Here is a 23,021-nt window from a genome sequence, read left to right as displayed (position 1 = left end):
CATCAAAATTTTGCTGCTTGGATCCCCTGCACCATGGATTTAAAAAAAATATACGCCCGAGTTGAAATTCCCAATGGGAGGGGGCAGCTATGCAGAACACATCTAGATGTGTTTTTAGATTAACATCAAAATGAAATTAAAAAAAAAAAAATTCTCAAGGAGCTGCTGACCCCAGTGTGAGAAAGTCTGGATTGGGGTCAGCAGAACCTGGGGCAATCCCACCTGACCCTCTTCCTCTAACACTTCCTTTTTCCCACCTCCAGGGCACGCAGGAGGAACAGTGGGTGTTGGCCCAGAGCCCTCAGTGGTGTCCGAGGTAGATTGCAAACAGCAGCAAAAACATTTACTCCTCCCCCTCCAAGCCCTTGCAGTGACTTTGCAGCTCCTTCCTCAAGGGTGTGGGGGGGTGGGAGGGGGCGGGGGGGGGGGTCAGTTCCCCTGCCCTTGAAGCCAGGCTCTCCTGTTGCTTGCTCCAGAGAACACAGCAGAAGTGAAGGTGATACTGAGCCAGACCCCTAAGGCGGTGGGTTCCCTCTTTAAGTCACCCCCGGTAACTCGGAAATCAGAGCTCCCCCCTTTGTGGGGGACAGCACCTTGGTACCACTTCTAATGGAGAGAGGGTGCGGCGTGGGTAGGAAGTAATGCAGAAAGTTTTCAGGTCTCCCGTTCAGAACTGGGGAAAGGGAAACACAGTGGCTCGCTGTTCCTCCTTCTTCATTGGAAAGGAAGCTCTAGCAAGCTGGAAGGTGAGTACTAACCTCTTGGCTGCAGTAAAGCCCAAGACAAGGACAGGGTGCCTTGTCCCCCTGCATTACGGCCATGTGGGGAAGGGAACTGATCCCCCACCCCCGGCTCAGGAGCCCAAGCTTTCCTGGTGGCAGCTGCTATTAAACTGTGTCATTCTGCAGAAGAGGCATGCCAAGCCCAGAGATGCTGTGTCCTTTTCCCAAACCACAGAGCAAGCAAAGGGTAGGCTGAGATGGTCTCCTGGCATACGTGTTCTCAGCCTCTCCCTGGGAAACGCAGGTCCCTGCTGCTGGCCTTGCCTCCTTGCCCCTTCCCACAAACCCAGCTGAGATCAGAGATTCTCTGTTAAAGATGAGCGCTCCTTGAGAGCTCGAGGCCCGGCTGCTTCTTTTCTCCAGTCTTCCTGGTTGTGAGGGCTAAATCTGGCCAGAGGGGGAGCCAGGACAGGGTTGCTGAAAGAGCTTTTCTGACTCCCCATCAGTGGGTGCAAATTCAAATTCTGGTGGCACAGCACACACACCTCTCTCCAGCAGTATCTGAAGCATGCTTATAAGTGGTTATTTACGTATGTATATTCACATTCGTGTGTGTGTGCACGCGCACGCGCATGCATACCTATCTTTGTCCACTGGATTGTGAGCTCTTTGATGACATGGGCTCTGAGGCAGATAGATAGAAAGATAGATAGATAGATAGATAGATAGATAGATACTGGGCAGGTGGATGGACAGGTGGGTGAGTGGGTGGATGGATGGATAGATTTGTTCATAATGGAGTCAGATAATACAGAAGGAAGGCAGAATTCAGGGCAGGGCTTGATCCTAGAAAAACAGAACAGCCAATATGAAGACACCGCAGCAACCAAGCCTCTGGGTTTGAAACTAGAGGGCCCAAATGCGGTCTTAGTCATTCAATTTCTCTAGTCTTTAGTTTCTTCTGTAAAAAGGGAATGGTAACAATGGGGTCTGCCGCTCAGAAACAAATGAGAAGACAAGCCTAAAAGAACGTGCTTTCGAGGTTCACAGGGCAGACGGGCTCAGGGCCGCGAACTCAGGCAGGTACAGGGTCCAGTTCCGGCTCTACCACATATGGACTGCTGGACCCCGGGGGAGATCGCTTGACGCCCCCCCACCCCCCGCCCCGCCACCACCGCCAAGCCTCAGCTGCAAAACCCGAAGAGGAAGTTGCTCCTTGGCAGGGGTTTGTGAATATGAAACAAGGTCTTGTGTTGGAAGCAGGTGCTCAGCGATGATCACGTGGCGGCTGCTGTCAATTTCTCTTCTCAGGAGGCCTGGCTCCGCCCCCTCGCAGTTTGGAAGATCAGAGAGACGCAGGTGGAGGCAGGGCCACAGCCAGGCGGCGGGGACTCTGCACTGCGGGAGGCGGGTGGGGGCGCGGGCTGCAGAGCAGGGCGAAGGGTGACGGCTCCCGCAGCGCATGGGGGGCAAGGAGAGCTGCTTGGAGGTGGTGGGCAGGATTTATAAGGAACACCCTTTGCTCCTCAGCTGATTCCCAGGGAAGGGGGGAGGGCGTGGGAGGGGAGATGCTGGCAAGGCGAGGACAAGAGAAATATTTTAGAAACAAAATAATGACAGTTCTTGGGGAGATGCCAACATTAGCTTATCTGCGGACATGCTCCCTCAGAAAGGGCCAGGGGCCTGGCCGCTGGAGACAGCTGCCAACACAAACAAGGAGAGGGACCTGGCTTCCAATGCGGACGAGGCCGGGAATAGGAGCCAGCTCTACATGATGGCAGGGAAAAGACAGGGTCTAGGGACCCCAAAGCAGCCCAAAGCAGCCGCGTACAGCCAGGGGCAGCTGGCATCCTGGGTTCTTCTGGTCCAGTTCTGGGTGCTTCTCATTCCTACTGGGGCCTGAGATAATTAATTCACTTCCCTCTGCCACCTCTCCCTCCATCTGTGAGCCCCGCCCCACACCATCCTCTCCTTGCCTTGGAGGGACTGCCCTGTCCCCTCCCTGAGAAACAAGCCCCCCTCAGCCACTCCACCAAAGCCACCAGGGCTTGAGCAGAGGTTGCCCTTCCTCACCCGCTCCTCCCCAGCCGGTCCTCAGCCGGTACACAGCAGTGGTCAATGGGATGCTCTTCTCCTTGGATCTGAATTTAGAGAGCATTTTCTAGCTCTTGGAAGGGATGAAAGGCTGGGAGCAGAGGACCTGCCCATGCTAAGCAAAGGGGTAAGGATGGGGGCTTTTTGTGGTAGAGAAAGGAAAGTAGAAGAGGAAGAGGTACTGAAGGAGGGAGGAAGGAGGGGGACAAGGAGGAGAAAGAGAGAAAGTCCAACTCCCCTAAATACCCTCCATAGGACCTCAGACTTAGTCCCCACAAACTCTAACATTAAGTCCTATCCTGGGTGGCTCAGTTGGTTAAGCGTCTGACTTTGGTTCAGGTCGTGATCTCACAGTTCGTGAGTTCGAGCCGCGCGTCAGGCTCACTGTGGTCAGCGCAGGGCCCGCTTTGGATCCTCTGTCCCCCTCTCTCTCTGCCCCTCTCCCACTCGCACTCTTGCTCTCAAAAATAAATAAATAAATAGATAGATAGATAGATAGATAGATAGATAGATCCTATCCTGGTTTTCAATTTATGGACTTAATTTTTTTGGCCATTTTATTTTATTTTATTTTACTTGATATTCTAATTTATTTCTGTTAAGTTTTGATTTAAATTTCAGTTAGCTAACATACCGTGTAAAATTAGTTTCGTGCATACCATGTAGTGATCAGCCTTTTGTATTTCAAAATACGATACCTAGAGAAATAGGTGTTAAAAAATAACCATACAGCTTAACAAACTATTAGTGACTAAATCATAGGCCAGTTCGAGACTCGCGATCGCGGGTCCCCGAAGCCCTTCCCACTCACGACCTCCCTTCCCCTCAAAGTTGGCCAGTATGAGAACTTGTGTCTTTTCTTTATAATTTTACACAGCCAACTAAGCGTGTGACCTGAAACACGATAGTTCAATTTTGCCAGCTTTTAAGCTTTATGTAAACGGAATCCTATCTATGTGTTCTTTTGAGTTCAGCTTCTTTCATTTACTGTAACAGTTTTTGAGAGTAAATCACACTTTGCCTATTATTTGGGTCATTGGTTCTGGGTGCTGTGGATTACTCCACTGCGTGACCAAACTTCAATGTATGCATCCGTTCTACGGTCATGGACATGAGGGTTGTTTCCAGCTGGACGCTATTACACAAAACCCTTCCTGTCCTAATTTTCTTTAGGTGTCCACCCAATTTTCTTTAGGTGTCCTAAGATTTTTACCAGATTTTTACCACCAATGAGCGACCTGAACGTGGGGACGCAGCACCCAACTTGAAAATGGGAAAATCCAGAGAAATTTGAGCCCTTATTAGGGCTGCATCCTGGACCTCTCAGAGAATGCAGGTTCAGAGTCATTTCACTTTCCAGGTCGATAAACGAACAAAGATTTTTTTGAGCGTGTGGAGTCTAAAAGGAAGGGAGGACAGGCCCCAATGCATGCGCGGGAGGCCACAAAAAGATACCACCGCAGGCTTGAGGTCGAGGCCAGCTTCCATGAGGAATCAGTCTTGGAGAGGCCAGGAGGAAGGATTCACGTAGCGTAACCTGGACATTATTCAGTTCAACCCTTTGTACAGACGCGACTCCCAATGTCTGAGACTCCTGGCTTCCTTGTCTCCCCAGACCAAGTGGGAACAGGGACCTCCTCCATCACAGTCCAAAGGAGCGCCTGGATCATGCTTGTCTGGACGTTGAAGCCCTCTGGAGCACTAGGAGAGCCATGGTGAGCCAGCAGGAGGGGACTGCGCAAGGTAGGAGCTCGTCACAGAGCAGCCTCTCGGGGAAGGTGGTAGACAAAACAAGCAAGCTGACTTTGTAGAACAACGCTTTCCAACGTGAGCCCTTGTAAACGAGCATTTGGGTTCCAGAGATGGGAATCAGACTGTGTTCCCAGCCTGTAAGGCTGGACTCTGCTGCTGTTGTGTGTGAATGGATGGATGCGGTCTGTATCTCTGTAGGACAACGACCTAGAAAACTTACATTCCAAGGGCAGCATTCCAGCAGGGCCAGAGGAACGAATTCAAGAGATTCCCTGGATTTGGATCCCACCACTGCCACTGGCTTGCTGAATGATCATTCTTTCTCTGGGCCTCAGCTCCTCTATCTGTAAAATGGGGGGCTAGACAAGGAGACCTTTAGAAAGGCCACTCATCCCCCAACATCCTACGGTTCTACACATGTCCAGGGGAGGAGAGAGCCTCATAAATGAGATGTACCACATTAAAAGACTGTTATGACCAGGGCCAGGTGTTATAAAGCAGAGCCTTTAAGGGAGATCCACTGGTAGCAAGGGTTTGGTTAGGAGAACCCAAATCAACTCAAGGCTCGCCTCTGTGGCCTGTGCACAGATTGCATTCAAGCATCGCAGAGGCTTTTGCTGCCTTGAGAAGACACACACACACACACATACACACACACACACACACACACACACACACAGGGGCACCTGGGAGGCTCAGTCGGTTAAGCGTCCGACTTCGGCTTAGGTCACAATCTCACGGTTCGTGGGTTCAAGCCCCGCGTCGGGCTCTGTACTGACAGCTCAGAGCCTGGAGCCTGCTTCGGATTCTGTGTCTCCTTCTCTCTCTGCCCCTCTCCCGCGCACACTCTGTCTCCTTCTCTCTCAAAAATACATAAAAATTAAAAAAAAAAAAAAAAAAGAAACCTTTTTAAAAAAAGGAGACACACACACCCGTCCGGGGACGCCTGCCTGGCTCAGTCACAAGAGCACATGACTCTTGATCTCAGGGTTGGGAGTTCAAGCTCCATGGTGGGTGTAGAGATTACTGAAAAAAAAAAAAAAATTAAATTAAAATCAAACTTAAAGAAGACATACAGAGATATTAGACACCTTGCTTTTTTACTTCGTATATCAAGAACATCTTTGCAGGTGGATATGGATAGCTCGAACTCCGAAGCCACAGAATGAACATAGCATAGGTCATTCACCCAGTCCCCTGAATACACAAGTTATTTCCAGTGTTTTGGGAACAGTCGTGTGATACACACCCTCGTACATACATCACATGCCGCCGTCTTTGACAAACAGCTCAGATTGTGTCACTCTCCTCCTCCAAGACAAAATGCAGACTCCTTTCCCTGAGCTTCAAGGTCTATACCATCTGGCCCTGCGCCTTCTCTGAGCTCTGCCCGGAACACCCTCCGTGCCCACTAGCGCCTGCTCTGCTGGCCTGATTGCAGGGCCTTGAACTGGCCAAGCCCGATCCTGCCTCGAGGCCGTTGGGCCAGCCGTTTCCTCCCCTAGAACATTCTTCCTTGATCTTCATTGACTTCTTCCTTGCCACTCAGAGCTCAGGTTCAATGCCCCCTCCTCTGAGAAGCCTTCCTGCTCATCCAAGCTCAAGCAGCCACCCTCACTCTCTCATTATTGTCTTCTGTCAATTCTCTGGAGAGCCTGTCGAGGCTTGACTTGTGTCCGCTAAAAAGATGTATTGAAGTAACTCCTAGTGGCTGTGAATGTACCCTTATTTGGGAGTCATCTTCGCAGGTGCAGTCAAGTTGAGATGAGGTCATCCTAGGAAAGGATGAACCCTAACCCAATGACTCATGTCCACATAAAAAGAGGGAGATTTGGGCAAAGAGACACACAGAGAGAAGAGAACGCCATGGGATGGCAGACTGCAGTGATGAGCCAAGGGACACGGGGGTTTGCTGAGAGCCGCCAGAAGCCAGGAGAGAAGCAAGGAACAGATTCTCCAAGCTCAGAGCCTCCAGAAGGAACCACGCCTGCCAACACCTTGATTTTGAACTTCTGGCTTCCAGGACTATGGGGGAATATTTGGTTCTGTTATTTTAAGCCACTAAGTTTGTGGCCATTTGTTACAGCAGCCCTGGGAAAGGAATACACGGCCCTCGTCCCAACCCAGTACGTGTCTGGTTTCTCTCTTTCTTGGTTTCTTTGTGGTCTGCCTTTCCCATAAGAACGTCAGCCCCGTGAGAGCAGGGGCCTGGGCTGTCCTCTCTGTGGCTTGTGACACACGGGCATTTTTGAATTCAGGGGCAAGGTGTTATTTCTAAAGGGAATGAATTCCTTTACGTGGGCTTGCAACATTTGAATGTCACTGTATTCTGAGTTTGATGGACCATCAGATTATGTTCCCCCAAATGTGGTAGCTACAGTCCTCCTCCCAGCAGGCCACAGAAATGCCCATCTCCCATGTTCTATTCAGCCCTAAAGGGTGTTAACTTGCCATCTGGAGGCTGAGCATGGGATCTCCTTGCTGGGCTAACTTTTAGTTTCTTGGCTTTTGGGAAAAGTGACTGTCTTTTCATAGATTCAGGTGCTGTTCACACTTCTCTTATGAATTGCTTTCTTTTCTGTTGGTATGTGCGGTGGGCAGAATAATGGCCCCCCCTATATTTTCCATGTCCTAATCCCCACATCTGTGAATATATTAGGTCACATGGCAAAGGGGAATTACGGTTGTGGGTGGAATTAAGTTGTCAATCAGCTGACCTTGAGAATGGAAAATCACCCCAGAGTATCTGGGGGACCCCAGTATAATCACAAGGGTCCCCTGAAATGGAAAAGGGAGGCAGGCGAGAGAGAGTCAGAGAGGGGCAGCATGGGAAGGACTCGGCCTGATACTGCTGGCTTTGAAGGTAGAGGAAGGGACCAAAAGCCAAGGCATACAGGCAGCCTCTAGAAGCTGGAAGAGTCTGGGAAATGGATTTTCCCAAGAGCCTCTAGAAGGAATGAAGACCTACCAACACTTTGATTTGAGCCCAGTGAGACTCATTTTGGACTCCTGACCTTCAGAACTAAAGGAGTTGTTTTCAAGCCACCAGTTTTGTGGTAATTTGTTAGAGCAAGCAGCAATATGAAATTAGTACACTATGTTTGAATTTTCTTATCAATTCTGAGACGTCTGTTGTATGTTAGGGCTATAAACCCTTTAATTTGTTTTTTTTTTTTTTTTACATCCATGCTACCCTCGTGTTCTGGGACTGGAATTATTGGTTAATCATCTACCTCCTTCCTCCCTGAGCCCTCAAGGACAGGATCCATATTTTATCCCGGTGTTTCTAGCAAGCCCGGAAGGTGCACCAAAAATGCAGAATGAATGAAAGAACAGCTGAACTCCAGGAATATCTTTACATTCTATTATCCCTGCATCCCCACATCCCTGTGCCCTAGGAACACCAAGGTTTCAGATAATGGGGAGACCCAAGTATTTGTTTCTTGGTCCTGTCCCTCCCTAAATGATTGGGTCCCTGTGCCTCACTTCCGAGTGGGGTCCAGGTAGAGAGCAGGACTGGAAGGAGCCTTGACACGCAGCGAAACGCAGAGGCTGCAGGGCTTTGGGAGGTGGCCACGATTAGAATGAAGAGGCTTCCGGAATCCTCGAGTACTCCAGCACGTCACAGGCTGCAGCAGGACACTCTCCCACGAGGACCAGAATGTGACTCTACTGTGTGGCTTGGCAGAACTGGAGCGTTCTGAAGTCTGGGACACGGCGGAAGTGAGGGAGCATCACTCCCCGGATAAAAGTTGATGACACACTGTCTCGGGGTCTCCAGATCTGTTGGATCACTCACTGGGGCAGGGTGTGAGCAGCCCCACGGAGCGGTCTCTGCAGCAGGGACCTGCAGCCTTGTGCCAACAACCACGTGTATGAGCTTGGAAACAAATTCCTTCGCTCCAGCTGAAACTTCATCCGACTGCAATGCCGTCCCCCCAGCCGGTCGCAGCCTTAAGAGACACCCTGAGCCAGAGGCACCCAGCAAAGCCGCTCCTGACTTCCTGACCCTCAGAAACCGTGAAATAATAATGTGCATTGTTCTAAGCCAGCAAGTTTTGTTATGTAGCGACAGTAACAAATGCTGTTGGAAATCCTGGTCCTTCGCAGTTTTGAGAGCTACGCTCTAAGGCTAAGGCTCTAGCTTTCCAGCGTTTCCATGGGGAGATCCCAAACAGCTCTGATTCCTGATTCTGTGCGCCTGACCCGCTTCCCCCGGCCACCGTGACGCCTTCTCCTTATCCCACGGGTTCTGAAATCGCACAGCCCTTTGCCTTGCTGGGTCCACAGGTGTCTGGCAGGCCGTGTGGGTCTGCAGATTCCTTCCTTTCATTGCAGGGGAATTCTCTTGAATTCTTCGATTGACAATTTTCTCTATTCTCAATTGCTGAAATTCCTTTGGTTCATATTTTGGGCCTCCGGGGACTAGTCTTTATTTTCTTCTTCGCTCTCCTCTCTTCCTCCGTGATCCCTTTCTGTGTTTTTCCCATGCTTTCTGGGTGATTTCATAGTTTCATACTCTCATCTTTTAGTGACGTTTTTTATTTTATTTTTTCTTACACATTCTCTTTTTTTTGTAAGTGTTTTTACTGTGTGCTCCTTTTTGATTTATTTTTATGTTTATTTATTTATTTTGAGAGAGAGAAAGAGATCACTTGTGCATGCACGTGAGTGGGGAAGAGGCAGGGAGAGAGGGAGAGAGAGAATCCCAAGCAGGCTCTACACTGTCAGTGCAGAGCCTGACGCGGGGCTCGATGTCACTAACTGTGAAGTCATGACCTGAGCTGAAATCGAGAGTCAGATGCTTAACTGACTGAGCCACCCAGGTGCACCAAGTGCTCCCTTTTCCTTTTCTTTTTTTATTTAAAAAAATTTTTTTAATGTTTATTTATATTTTTTGAGAGAGAGACAGAGAGAGAGAGAGCACACAAGCAGGGGAGAGGCTGATAGAGGGAGACACAGAATTTGAAGCAGGCTCCAGGCTCTGAGCTGTCAGCACAGAGCCTGACGTGGGGCTTGAACTCACGAAACCGTGAGTTCACGACCTCAGCTGAAGTTGGATGCTTAACCGACTAAGCCCCCTAGGCACCCCCAAGTGCTCCCTTTTTAGAGCATCTTGTTCTTATGTGATTGATGCAAATATCTTCTCTAATCACTGGAAAAGTATCCACACGAGCTTTGGGAGAATTTTTGTATTTGTTTCTTTAAAAGTTTTCTTCCCTGTGCACAGGCTTTCTCTGATCTTCCAGGTTGCTCTATTCTATTCTATTCTATTCTATTCTATTTATCTCTTCCCTTCAGGGTTGAGTGTTCTTCAGATGTCTGGCAATCCTAATTTTCCTGTTGCTATTTGGAAGTAGCCGCCGAAGAACTGACTGGAAGGTCTAAACCTTTGGTGGGTTGGAATTTGTTCCCCGAGCCTCACCTAGGGAGACAGGATCAAAGTCAAGTCCCACCTGTATTTTAAGTTCACCTCCACGCAGGCACTTGTCGTGATGAACACCAGGTGTCATACGTAAGTGATGAATCACTAAATTCTATACCCCAAACTAATATTACACTATATGTTAACTAGTGGGAATTTAAATAAAAACTTGGAAAGAAAAAATAAAAATAAAAATAAATTCACCTCCGTGAATGGGCTCCTGGTGGACAGGTAGAGCGGTGACAGTATAAGGGGACCCGATGGACAGCAGCAGGACAGGTGAGAGCCTCTCAGGAGGGGCCTCCCAGCTGGCCCCCATCATGTAATCTCTCGTCTATGATGAGAAGTTTCGAACTACAGAAAAGTGTAGAGAGCAAAATAGCACACATCCATTTACCATCTAATCAGTAGTGACAATTTGAAAAAAAATTTACTTCCCATTTTATTTATTATTGTATTTATTTATCACTTTCAGAGGGAGAGAGAGAGAGAGAGCGAGAGAAAGCTTGAGCAGGGGAGAGAGGCGGAGGGAGAGGGAGAGAAAATCTTGAGCAAGCTCCGTGCTCAGTGCAGAGCCCAACACGGGGCTCGATCCCACAACTGTGAGATCATGACCTGAGCTGAAATCAAGAGGTGGCCACTTAACCGACTGAGCCACCCAGGTGCCCCATTTCCCGTTATCTTTTAAAGACATAAAACACTCCAGGTGTAACTGAAGTTCCAGGTGTATCCCCTTCCAGTCTCTTTTGTCTTTCTAGGCTTAACGCTTCTACCCCTGGAGGAAACCGGTATCTCAACTTCGGGATGTCCAAGATTCTATTCCTTCCACTTATGCGTGCATCCATAAATAATAGATAATACTCTTCTGTGTCAAAGATTACACACATGAGCCAAAGCTATTTATAAATTCACGGCAATCCCTATCAAAATATCAGCAGTCTTTTTCACAAAAAAACGGAAAAGCTGAGCCTCAGATTCATGTCCATATGAATTCCAAGGGACCTCAGACAGTCAAAACACCGTTGAAAAAGAAGGGTAGACGTCTCACACTTCTGGGTTTCGAAACTTGCTACAAGGCTATAGTAACTGAAGCAGTACGGTACTGGTGTAAGTACAATTATATCCACCAAGAGAATAGAACAGAGATCCCAGACATAAACCCTCCCATACACGGTCAATTGATTTTTAAAAAAAAAAAATTTTAACGTTAATTTATTTTTGAGAGAGAGAGAGAGACAGAGCACAAGCAGGGCAAGGGCAGAGAAAGAAGACACAGAATCGGAAGCAGACTCCAGGCTCCGAGCTGTCAGCACAGAGCCCGACGCGGGGCTCAAACCCACGGACCGCGAGATCATGACCCGAGCTGAAGTCCAACCGACTGAGCCACCCAGGCGCCCCTTGGTCAACTGATTTTTGACAAGGTTGCCCAGATCATGCGATGGGGAACAAAGACAGTCCTTTCAACAACTGGTGCTGGAAAACTGGATATCTTCATGCAAAAGAAATCAGACCCTTAACTAACATCAGGCTCAAAAATTAAATATAGATCAAAGCCTACATTTAAGAGCCAAAACTTTAAGTCACCCAAGAAAACAGAGGGGGAAATCTTGACATTGAAATTGGCAACAATTTCATAGACTTGACATCAAAAATGCAGACAACAAAAGAAAAAGACAGATAAATCGGACTTCATCAATATTTAGTCTAAGTTTTTAAACTTGCTGTCATAAAGGTTTTTATAATAAACCTTTTCTTATCTTTTAATACCTGTAGGATCTTTTTCCTTGCTGATATTGACAACTTTTGTTATCTCTCTTTTTATCTTGGTGTTTATCATATTCATTACCTTTTAAAAGAAATCTCTACTTGTTTTTAAGTTTATTTATTTATTTATATATAGAGAGAGAATAGGAGCAGACGAGAGGGAGAGTGAAGGAGAGACAGAATCCCAAGCTGGCCCCTCGACACCAGTGCAGAACCTGACATGGGGCTTGAACTCACGAACTGTGAGATCATGACCTGAGCCAAAATCAAGAGTCGGTGGCCTAAGTGGCTGAGACTCCCAGGAGCCCCAGATTCATTACCTTTTTAATAACCCAGCTTTTTTTTTTTTAACCTTCTCTTTTGTAATCTCTGCCCTCACTGTGGGACTCAAACTCACAACCCCAAGATCAAGAGTCCTGTGGTCCACCGACGGAGCCACCCAGGCACCCCATATCTGCTTTATATTTAAATTGACTTTGGTTTGTATTTTGATTTTCCCTTCTGTCTTCTTTCCTTGGATTTAAAGTTACTGTTCTTTTTCTAACTTGAGATGGAAATTTAGGTAAGTAGTTTTAAACTATTTTCTCTTATCATACATGCATTTAAATCTTAAAATTTCTCGGGGGTGCTCAGTGGCTTAGTCGGTTAAGCGTCTGACTCTTGATTTCAGCTCAGGTCATGATCTCACGGTTCGTGGGTTCCTGCCCCGTGTCAGGCTCCACACCACCATGGAGACTGCTTGGAATTCTCTCTCTCCCTCTCTCTACTCCTCCCTCATTGTTTCTCTCTCTCTCTCTCTCTGTCTCTCTCTCTCTCAAAATAAATAAATAAACAAAATAAAATAAAATGAAACCTAAAATTTCTTTCTAATCACTGCATTGGCTTTTATCTCAGTGTTTGTATGCAATATTTTGATTTTCACTCAGTTCAAAATATTTTGACCCCCGGGTTATTTAAAAGTTCTGCTTAACATGCAAACATTTGAGGTCTAACAATCTTTCTTTTGTTCATTTCCAGTTTCATTCCACTTTGGTCGGAGATCATACCCAGCATGAGTTCATCTTTTGAAATTTGTTATAACTTGCTTTACGGTTCAATACACGTTCTATTTTGGTAAAAATGCACTTGGAGAGAAGAACATGTATTCTCCAGCTGTTGGGTGCAGCGTTCTATAGCTGTCTATTAAAGTCAAGGTGATTAACTCTGTCATTCATATTTTCTATATACCTATTGATTTTTTTTATCTGCTTTTTCTATCAGTTGCTGAAAGAGATTTGTTAAAACCTCGACCATGGTTACAAATTTGCCCACTTGTCTCTTTTGTTCTGTCAACTTTCTGCTTCATGCAGCCCTGTTATTAGGTGAGTACAAATTTATGATTGTTACGTCTTCCTGTTGAATTAGTCCTTTTATCATTATGAAACATCGCTCTTTACCACCATTCCTACTTCTGACTCTAAAGTCTACTTTGTCTGATATTAATTGAGCCACACCTTTCATTTGGTAAGTGCTTGCATGACGTAATTTTTTTTTAATTTTTTTTTTCAATGTTTATTTATTTTGGGGACAGAGAGAGACAGAGCATGAACGGGGGAGGGGCAGAGAGAGAGGGAGACACAGAATCGGAAACAGGCTCCAGGCTCTGAGCCATCAGCCCAGAGCCTGACGCGGGGCTCGAACTCACGGACCACGAGATCGTGACCTGGCTGAAGTTGGACGCTTAACCCAGACATAATTTTTACCATCAGTTTACTTTCTGCCTTTCTGTATCCTATGTTTAAATCATGTCTCATAGGGGCGCCTGACTGGCTCTGTCAATAGACCATGTGACTCTTAATTTCTGGGTCATGAATTCGAGCCCCATGTTGTGCATAAAGCTTACTTTTTAAAAAACTTAAAAATAAAGTATGTCTCATAAGTAGCACACGATTGTTTTCTTTTTAATCCAGCCTAAAAATATTTGTCTTTCAATAGAAGTGGTGAGTGGAGCTTCGATCTGCAATCTTGTTTCTTTTTAAAAATTTATGACACCGCTCCTTTAAACCTTCATTTCTCCTCTTGTGCATGTCTATTGTATTTTGCCTCTTCTGTTAAACTTTTGGTTTTATTTCTATTAATTTTTAGCGGTTAACTCAGAGGCATCATCGACTTTTGGAGTCTACCTTATAAATTGGAAGCTTTCCCATTTCACAAATAATAGAGGAAACCTACACTCGTGTGTACCCACCCTACCTTTTGTAATACTGTTGTTAAATGTTCTACTTTTAGGGGGACATGGGTGGCTCAGTCGGTTAAACGTCTGACTCTTGATCTCATCTCAAGTCTTGATCTCAGGGTTGTGAGTTCAAGCCCTGCATCGGGCTGAGTGTGAAACCTACTTAAAAAAAAAAAAGTTTCACCTCTACATATGCTATAAATCCCACAAGCCATAGTTATTCTTGTGGCTTCAAACAGTCAACCCTCTTATATCTGGGCACATACTTGCTTCTTGGAATTCTCTGTTCCACTCTGCAGTTCTGTTTCCATTCGGAATTGTCATCCTTGTATTTCTTGTAGCAGGAGTCTGCTGGTGGTGAGTCCTCTGACTTCATTAGCGTGAAAATGTCTTTGCCTTCATTTTTAAAATTAAATTAAATTAATTTTAGAGAGTGCACAAGCAAGGGAGAGGGGCAGAGGGAGAGACAGAGAGAGAGAGAGAGAGAGAGAGGGAGGAGAGAGAAGAGACAGAGACAGAGACAGAGAGAAGCTTAAGCAGGCGCCACACTCAATGCGGAGCCTGACACAGGGCTCAATCCTACAACCCTAGGATCACAACCCGCGCCAAAATCAAGAGCGGAACACTCAACTGACTGAGTCACCCAGGCGCCCCGCCTTCATTTTTTAATTGTTACCTTTGAAAGCTTTGAAACTATCACACAGTTATGGAAAAGTACAATGTCCAATACAGAGAAATGTTTGTTCCTGACCCATTTGAGAGTATTTTGCCAACCCAGTACCCCTGAATACTTTAGCATATGTTTCCTATAGTGTTTTCTGGCATAACCACAGTACGGACTTCAAAGTCAGGCAGTTAATAATGATGCATTCCCATCCTATCCAAGCCCCCGGTTAAGATTTGTCAATTGTCCCGATAACTTCTTTAGAAAAGGAATCATGCATTATATCAGAAATTTCAGCTGTCATGGGTTATCATGCCTTCTTAGTCTCCTTCAGTCTGGACCAGCGTCTCAACCTTTCCTAACCTTGATGCATTTATGGATTACAGGCTAGCCATTTTACAGAATGCTCCCCCCCCCCCCCGCCCCACCGCCATGTGTATTTGTCTGATAGTCTGATTTGCAAGCATTATAGTCGGATTCTTCATGTTTGGCAGGCATGTCACAGAAATGGTGCTAAATTCTCATTGCATCCCATCAGGTGCTGTATATCAATTTGGGCCATCGCTGGTGATGCATACTTTGGTTGTTTGATTATGGTGGGGTCTGACAGCTTTCCGAACACTGCACGTTACTCTTTTCTCCTGTGTAACTAACAAGCATTTCGTGGGCAAGGATCTTAAAACTATACACACAGTCCTGGTCCCCATTGTGCTTTACTATTTAACTATTTATATACATTTGTGGCTCCTTATTTTATTCAAAGGATTATAATCCAATTTACTATTTATTTTGATTTTCAGATGTCCCCGATTCGATCGGTGGAAGCCACTTCAAGACAGCTTCTGTATCCTTCTGACATGTCCCCATTATTCTTTGAGTGCTTCCGTGCATTCTGGCCCAGGATGCTCCAGACTCGCCTTGTACTTTCCCTGCCCAGTCCTGGAATCAGCCATTCTCTGGGGATCCCTGCCTTCTTTCTTTGAAACCGTTGTTTAGAAAACAAAATCTAGGTCTTGCTAATGACGTGTATCCACTCCTGGCTCTGTGTGAACACAGCTTGAGAATATGTATGCATATGTATACATACATATAGTATCTATTATATATCTGTTATATATGCATATATTATTATAACGTATTAATATATGTGTATATATAGATGAATCCACTCAGATATATTCTTTTCCAAATAAACATCACAGGGTTCATTCCAGTTTTCTCCTTTTCTATATTTATAACTCCCTCTCTCACTAAACCCAAACCTCCTCCCCCCTCCTCACCCTGCTCAGGATCTGACACCCCACATCTGGCTTCCCTCCCATGGGAATGCTCTTCGCATCCTGTCTGGGCTCTGACATCCTGCCATGGGCCACCATGGCTTCCTCCACTCTCCACACCGTGCACACAAACGCATCCACGCCACGCCTCACTCTGCCCCACCTGATGGCTTTAAATTGTTCAGAAATGGAAGAGAAGAAAAGGGAAAGGAAAGAGGACCATGAATTGCCTTTATTTGTGAAAAAAAAATTCACAGGATATAGAACTTTTTTTTGTACAGTTAAAAATGCCTTTCCATTGTCGTCTAGATTTCATAGTTGCGATCAACATGTCAGCCATAACTCATTGTTGCTCCTTGGAATATGATGTGTTTTAATTTTTCTTGGCTGCTTTTAACATTTTCTCATTGTCTTTGGTTTGCACCTCTGTGTAGTTTTCTTTGTTTTTCTTTAACTTGGGATTCACTGAGCTTTGTGCATCTATGAGTTGATGTCTTTCTCTGATTCTGACAACTCTTTCCCTTTATCTCTTCAAATATGCTTTTCTTATTCTCTCTCCCTCCCTTTTTCTGAGAATCCAATTAGATGCATGATAGATATTATGACTGTGTCCCAATGTGTGTCTTATACTCTGATCTATTATCTTCATTATTTTCTCTGTCTGTACTTCAGTTTGAGTACATCTATACACATGTCTTTGAGCTCACTAATCCTGTCATCTGCAGCTAACTCCATTCAATGAATCCTTAATTTCAAATACTAAGGTTTTTTAGTTCTTGAATGCCTACTTGAATTTTTATAGATTCCAATTCTCTGCATCAGTCCTGCATCATTCAAATGCCCATCTTTTTCTCTAAATATTCTCTTTATATTCTATTTATCATAGTTATTTTTACATTCTTGTCTCATAACTCCAAGAGAAAAATTATCTTAGTTGTGATGGTGGAATGAATACCTCCAACCAAAATTTGGTTCAAATGTCAAGACTGATGACATAAAGCACATACCAAGAAGATATGAGATTTATTATACACATATGAGGATTTCTAGAGACAGCCTGGAAACTTCCCAAGCAGGTCTGAAAATGGCTTAAGAGAGCAGAAAAAGGAGACTGGCTGGGAAATCATTGGAGAGTGGGACTAGGGATAAGTGTTCCCATGCATGGACCAAGGCTTGCATGGTTTGAACTTCATGCTGAGATGAATGGATGGGGCACTTAGGGTTTCTTATGAGCTGGCCCAAGTCTAAAGTAAGGAAAGAGGGAGTGGTGGGGCTTAAAAGCTGTCAGCATTCAGGGACACCTGGGTGGCTCAGTGGTTAAGCATTCTATCTCTTGATTTTAGCTCGGATCATGATCTCACTCTTCATGAGAGGAGCCCCATGTCGGGCTCTGTACTGGCAGTGCAGAGCCTGCTTGGGATTCTCTTTCTCTCTCTCTCTGCCTCTCCCCTGCTCATGCTCTCTCTCTCTCTCTCTAAAAATAAATATATAAACTTTTTTTAAAAAGCTGTCAGCATTCAAAAGTTAAAAAAGGAGTCAGACTCTTCACTGTGCTATAGACCTAATGTTTGTGCCCCCTACACCAATTACATGCTGAAGCCTTAACCCTCATTGTCATGGTATTTGGAAGTGGGGTCTTTGGGAGGCGATTAGTTTCAGATGAAGTCCTGAGGATGTAGCCCTCATGATGGGATTAATAAGCGTATAAAGAAGAAATACCAGAGCTCCCTCTCTCCACCATGTGAGGACACAGCAAGAAGGTGGCCATGTGCAAGCTACAGAGACTTTCAACTAGGAACTGAATCGCCAGTGCCTTGATCTTGGATTTCCCAGCCTCCGGAAGCATGAGAAATAAATGTCTGTTGTTTAATCCACCCAGTGTGTAGTATTTTGTTATGGAAGCCTGAGCTGACTAAAACACCCTACAGGTGTGCTTCTATTAGAGTTTTTTCTCATGCTTGTTGGTCATGATTTCTTACTTATTCACATGTCTTGTAATTTTTTCAATGGATTCCAGATAGTATATATAAAGGAATCCCAGGCCTTAAAAATCATTTTTGTTCCTCTCCAGAAAGGATTGTCCTATCTTCTCTTTGACAGATACCAGGGGCAAATCACCTCAATCCAATCAGAAATTGAGTTGGGCTGGAACTGGATTCCAGGGTTAGTCCACCTCTGGTCTCAAATATCTCAAGGTTGAGAGGCACCTGGGTGGCGCAGTCAGTTGAGTATCCGACTTCAGCTCAGGTCACGATCTCACGATTCATGAGTTTGAGCCCTGCATTGGGCTCTGTGCTGACAGCTCGGAGCCTGGAGCCTGCTTTGGATTCTGTGTCTCCCTCTCTCTCTGCCCCTCCCCTGCTCGCACTCTGTCTCTCTTTCTCAAAAATAAGTAAACATTAAAAAAAAAAAAGAAATTCAGATATCTCAAGAGTGAGACATGGCAGGTGTTTCTTGCAGCTTCCTCTTTTTAGCAGCTTTCTCCTTCTAGAAGCTTCCTTCTCATGCACGGTCCTCCTGAGTTTCTCATACTATGAGACTGACAGGTCTTTGTCTCCTTGGCCTTGAAAGTTCTGCTCTTCTGACGTGTTAAGCTTAACTCTTACCTCCCTTCACATGCAAACAAAATATGTAGCAAATGTCTTGAGGAGGATACTTACCATGTGTTTCTTGAAAGCTCTTTTCTCTAGCTGTATTTTCCTTTTCACGAACTAAAAAACTGTGCCTTGATAGCCCAGACAACCGACCTCCTATACTACCCCAGCAATCAGTATCCCACAGGGAAACTTCAGAGCTTTACTATTCTCTAGTCACTCAGGCTAGTCTACATGGCTGTCAAAATCCCGGCCGGTTTCTTCTTCCCCTAGTAGCCCTTTTTGCCCAGTGCTCAGTCTGGACACTGACTCAGCAAATAGACTCATAGAAGAAAAAAGCCTAGTAATTCCAACTCACGTAGGGAGCCTTTGTCCTTCCTAATAGGTTCAGTGCTACCTACTGCACGTTACCCAAAAGGAGAACCTCTCTGGATGCTTCATTTTCATTGCTACCTATCACAAAACTATCCTCATGAAGAGGGTGGAGAAATGTGAAACGATCACGACAATAATACACTCACGTAGATAGTTTAACCTATTGAATAGCTCCAGTGGAATATCCAAATGTTTTTCTTTCTCAGTCATGCTAAGGAATTAATGCCTTCCTTCCATACAGGGAGATTTGAATTTGAAGAGTATCATGGCTCATGTCACCTTTCAAATCTTTCTTGCCCAGCAACTACTGCCTCCATCTGTTTTTCAAGTTGGCTCAGGATCTGAAGGAACAGTAGAGTAACTGGAAAAGAGTGAGTATTTTTTTAAAAAATTTAATGTTTATTTATTTTTGAGAGAGAGCGAGCGAGCGAGAGAGAGAGAGCAGGAGAGGGGCAGAGAGAGAGGGAGACACAGAATCCAAAGCAGGCTCCAGGCTCCGAGGTGTCAGCACAGAGCCTGACGCGGGGCTCGAACCCACAAACCGCGAGATCATGACCTGAGCCGAAGTCGGACACTTAACCGACTGAGCCACCCAGGTGCCCCAAGAGTGAGTTTGGATCAGGTAGAGCCTTCCTCTTAAATTTCTGTGTTACTTTCGGGGAAGTTACTTAACCTCTCGTAAGTTCTGGTTTCCTCTTTTGTAAAATAAAACAACCAATGCCTACCTCCTAGGGCTGTTGTAAGAATTATGTTAGATATCAAGTACCCCAAACACAAGAAACAATCTACACATTGTCCTCATTGGTCATCCCTGGTCCTCAGTTTACCCTGATGCACGATTAGGATGGTGGCAACCTTACAGAGTTGTTTTCATTCTGCAGTTAAATGAGACCATGGAGGAGAAGGGATTTGTAAAAGCACAATGCTATGCGAAAAGATTTGGTGCCCATGTTAGAGGTGACTCTTTTGGTTTCTGAGTCACCAAGTGACTGGTCTCATAGCAAAGTCCAAAGGTCTTTCTGGTTAACTTTTGTTTCTAGGGCCTCTGCACTGTGGGTGTATCCTCAATACCACCCGTCTTCAAAGGATGGCAGGGTGCCATCTGCAGGGGGAAGCCTGCTGGGAGCTGACCAAGCTAGGACTTAGTGTATCTCAGCACACCCTCAAGGACCCGGGGAGCCCATCCTCCTAATCACTAGGATACGCCCACCCAGCCCCATTAGGTTGCCGCTTGGTGCCGTACTTGGACTCGTACAAGGCATCGACCAAATCCCACCTCTGCACGACTAGCTGTGTGACCCTGGGCAAGTCCCTAAACTTTCTGCCATCAGTTTCCTCATCCATGAACCCGGGATACAATAACACCTACGGCAGGACTGTTGTAAGGAATGAATGAAAATAACAACAGGAAACCCGGTGTACATGGGGGATGCCTATACATGGAAACTGTCACTCTGACCGGGTCCCTGACACCTCCTGAACCCATGGCGTCGGGCTCTGTGCTGGGTCAGCACCAACATTCCACCTTCCCGGCGGCCCAATCCTTAAAGATGGCGCCTTCCGGCTTCCCCATTTCCCAGGCAACAGAGGGCGCCGCTCGCAGGGGCCCTGGAAGGGACCAGGGGAGCCAATGGGGATGCGGGAAGGCCACGGAGGAGCCAATGGGCGCGGCGGCGGGGCCAGGGGCGGGCCCAGCGGGCCTCTCTGAATGCCTGGAGCATCAGGGCTCCTGGCCCAGCCTGCACTTTCCCGGCCTGGCTTGGGCAGGACGCCAGGCCCCCAATCGGCCTCCACCCCACTTCCCAGCCCGGAGAGCGTGCATAAATTAGGCTATTCTTAGTAGGGCCTGAAAAGGAGCCCTTTCTGTCTAATAAGAAAGACAAAGTTTTGTCAGTATCTATTTCTCAAACCCAAACAGTACAATTCTATGGGTCTCCTAGTTCTGGCGTGGGGGAGCCCGAGCAGCCGGGGGTGCTGAGTGGTGCCCCAAGGAGCTGCTCAGGCAGGAGCCAGGTGGCCTAGGTCTGCTCAGCTTCAGCGAAGGGAACAGATCATCTACAGGGTGAGGGCGAACTGGTGTGCTGGCATCGGGAGTCTGCTTACAGAGGCCGGGCTCAGGCCACCAGGGGCCCCCGCGGACTTCGGGACCTCTGCCCTCACCCTGCCTGGGGCCCCAGCAGCTTGAGGGCCCATTGGACCACCTCTGTGTCCTCCTAGCCCACCTCCTCCGGTTCTGGCCTCCTCTCTGCTCCTCACACACAACAGCCCCCACTTGCCATGCTTCCTGCCCCACCCCCCTCCCCGGCTGCTCTTTCTCTTCCTTTAGGCCTCGGCTTCCCTGAGCATCCATCTGCGGAATTGCTCTCCCTCCCCATCACTCTCCATCACATCGTCCTGCATTTCCTTTACAGTGCTTATCCCAACATGGAACCATTAATTCATCTGGTCATTGTCTTCTCCCCAACTAGAGTGTCAGCTCCACCAGGGCAGGGACCGTGCTGTCTCGTTCACTTGTGTACCCGCAGCACAGAATAGGCACTCAACAAATTAATGTTGAATGAATGAATCCAAAATATGGTACTTAAATGCCCAAGACCCTTCTGGAACCATTCTTATTGCAGATCGATGAGTCCAACCGCTAGCCTGAAGAAATACCCATCGTTGGTGGTGGAGGTGTGGGGGGATCCTCTACTAAACACCAGCTTGAGAGAAGCTGGGGCCCAAACATGTCTGTATGGCTTTCTCTGGTAGAACTAAAACAAGGAGGAGCTCTGGCCAACATCTCAGAACTTGGGGATTTTCTACAGCTGTTGTGAGCTAGATGCTCTGAAATCCCTGAATACCTCATTGATATTTTGTTGAGTTGAAAGTGTCTCCACTTGTCAAAATAATAACGAAAATGACCATGATATACCGAATTCCTGCAGCAGGCATGTTCCCTGTCTTAGCTCAGGCTGCCGAAATGAAATACCACGGGCTGGCTGGCTTAAATAAGACACATTTGTTTCTCACAGTTCTGGAGACAGGGAAGTCCAAGATCAGGGTGCTAGGGGATTCAGTTCCTGGTGAGACCCACTTCTTGGCTGGCAAATGGCCACTTTCTCTCTGTGTCCTCACATGGCATCTTCTCTTTTCTTTTTTTTTTTTTTTTTGTTTATTTATTTTTGAGAGAGAGAGAGCACAAGGTGGGGAGGGGTGGAGAGAGAAGGAGACACAGAATACCAAGCAGGATCTAGGCTCCAAGCTGTCAGCATGGAGCCCGACACGGAACTCGAACCCACGAACCATGAGATCATGACCTGAACCTAAGTCAGATGCTCAACTGACTGAGCCACCCAGGCACCCCACTGGTGTCTTTGCTTATAAAGGCACTAATTCCATCATGGTGGCCCCACCCTCATGACTTCATTTAAACCTAATTATGTCCCACAGGCCCCACCTCCAAGTACCATCACAAAGAGGGTTAGGGATTCAACATACGAATTTGAGGGGGTTGGGGAGACACAAACATGTTGCCCATAACACTCCCTACATCAACTAATCTCTACAGATATACCACGAAGTGAGTGGTTAATCTCATTTAGTAAGACTCTGAGGGGCAGGGAGGCTATGGAGGAGATTTACTCAAGGTCACACAGAGAAACCCAAGGTCAACATCCTCCTTCCCTAGTAAGGTCCCCCTCAAATCTGCTAGCTAGCCCCTATCACACAGAGATCATACGACAGGCCCTGGGGTCTGGTCAGCCTGGCCCCTAAATAACAGAGTTTGTTGCTGAAAAAAACTCAGAAAAATGATATCCCGGATCAAATGGAACCCTTTGCCCTAACCATCACATTATGGATTTGCTCACTTAGTTTTCTTGGTCCCACAAACATTTGTTGAGTATGTACTCTGTGCCCCAGAATACGGCAGTGAACGAGACAGCATGGCCGCCCCCCAAGTAGGGGGTGGACAATGAAGCACCAAGAAAAGAGTCCCATATGGGACTCCGTATTATAACGGAAATACACAGAGTAAGGGGTGTAGAGCAAGGAGGAATGGGGGCTCCCCTCCATGTGGGTGGTCAGGAGGGCCCCTCAGAACAGGTGACAGGACAGAGGCTCCTAGAGGGACAGAGCTTGGTGACACTCAACATGAC

At 46.5% G+C, this 23,021-nt stretch overlaps 1 long non-coding RNA gene across 1 annotated transcript; it reads left to right on the top strand.

The window, feature by feature from the left end:
• The first annotated feature begins 413 nt into the window (after nucleotides 1-413).
• On the top strand, nucleotides 414-17,446 carry LOC106966439 (uncharacterized). The gene is made up of 4 exons (XR_003418939.2): nucleotides 414-746; nucleotides 4,432-4,559; nucleotides 13,018-13,118; nucleotides 15,437-17,446. It is a non-coding gene; the product is annotated as an uncharacterized LOC106966439 (long non-coding RNA).
• The last annotated feature ends 5,575 nt before the right edge of the window (nucleotides 17,447-23,021 follow it).

This window comes from Acinonyx jubatus, chromosome C1, assembly GCF_027475565.1.
Source record: "Acinonyx jubatus isolate Ajub_Pintada_27869175 chromosome C1, VMU_Ajub_asm_v1.0, whole genome shotgun sequence".
Classification (NCBI taxonomy): domain Eukaryota; kingdom Metazoa; phylum Chordata; class Mammalia; order Carnivora; family Felidae; genus Acinonyx; species Acinonyx jubatus.
Note: the sequence above shows the minus strand (reverse complement) of the source record. Positions and strands in the feature narration are given on the sequence as shown.